We start from the raw sequence: 1,587 nt of genomic DNA, 5'->3' as shown, positions 1-1,587 counted from the left end.
TAGACATTTCTCCAAAGAAGACCTACACATGGTAAGTGGGCACATGAAAAGATACTTAACATAGCTAATTATTATAGAAATGCAAATCAAAACTACAATGAGGTATCACCTCACATTAGCCAGAATGACCATCATCAAAAAATCTATGAATAATAAATGATGAAGAGGGTATGGCAAAAAGGGAACCCTCCTATGCAGCTGGGAATGCAAATTGGCGCAGCCACTATGGAAAATAGTACGGAGGCTCCTTAAATTAAAAATAGAGTTACCATATGAGCCAGCAATCCCACACCTGGGCATATATCTGGAAAAGACAAAAACTGCAACTTGGAAGGATATATGCATGTCAGTGTTCACAGCAGCTCTATATACAATAGCTAAGACATAGAAGCAACCTAGGCTTCCTAAGCAACCTAAGGATTATTCAACAAATGAAGGGAAAAAGAAAATATGGCATATATATATATACAACATACACACACAATGAAATATTCAGCTCAGTTCAGTTTAGTCGCTCAGTCATGTCCGACTCTTTGCGACCCCATGAATTGCAGCACGCCAGGCCTCCCTGAACATCACCAACTCTTGGAGTTCACTCAACCTCACATCCATCAAGTCAGTGATGCCATCCAGCCATCTCATCCTCTGTCGTCCCCTTCTCCTCCTGCCCCCAACCGCTCCCAGCATCAGAGTCTTTTCCAATGAGTCAACTTTTCGCATCAGGTGGCCAAAGTACTGGAGTTTCAGCTTTAGCATCATTCCTTCCAAAGAACACCCAGGACTGATCTCCTTTAGAATGGACTGGTTGGACCTCCTTGCAGTCCAAGGGACTCTCAGGAGTCTTCTCCAACACCACAGTTCAAAAGCATCAATTCTTTGGTGCTCAGCTTTCTTCACAGTCCAACTCTCACATCCATACATGACCACAGGAAAAACTATAGCCTTGACTAGATGCACCTTTGTTGGCAAAGTAATGTCTCTGCTTTTGAATATGCTATCTAGGTTGGTCATAACTTTCCTTCCAAGGAGTAAGCATCTTTTAATTTCATGGCTACAATCACCATCTGCAGTGATTTTGGAGCCCCCAAAAATAAAGTCTGACACTGTTTCCACTGTTTCCCCATCTATTTCCCATGAAGTGATGGGACCGGATGTCATGATCTTCATTTTCTGAATGTTGAGCTTTAAGCCAACTTTTTCACTCTCCAGTGAAATATTACTCAGCCATAAAAAAAAAACAGTGTAATAATGCCATTTGCAGGAACATGGATGGACCTAGAGATTATTATACTAAGTGAAGTCAGGCAGAGAAAGACAAATATCATAAGATATCACTTATATGTAGAATCTTTAAAAATGACATAAAAGCACTTATTCCAGAAACAGAGAGAGACTCACAGACATAGAAAACAAATTTATGGTTACCAAGGGGGAGAGGTGGAGGGGAGGAATAAATTAGGAATTTGGGATTAACATATACAGACTACTATATATAAAATAAACAAGAACCTACCATATAGCACAGGAAACTATATTCAATATCTTCTAGTAGCCGTTAATGGAAAAGAATCTGAAAAGGAACATACA

This window comes from Bubalus bubalis, chromosome 16 (genome assembly GCF_019923935.1).
Source record: "Bubalus bubalis isolate 160015118507 breed Murrah chromosome 16, NDDB_SH_1, whole genome shotgun sequence".
NCBI lineage: Eukaryota > Metazoa > Chordata > Mammalia > Artiodactyla > Bovidae > Bubalus > Bubalus bubalis.
This window is presented reverse-complemented; position numbering follows the sequence as displayed.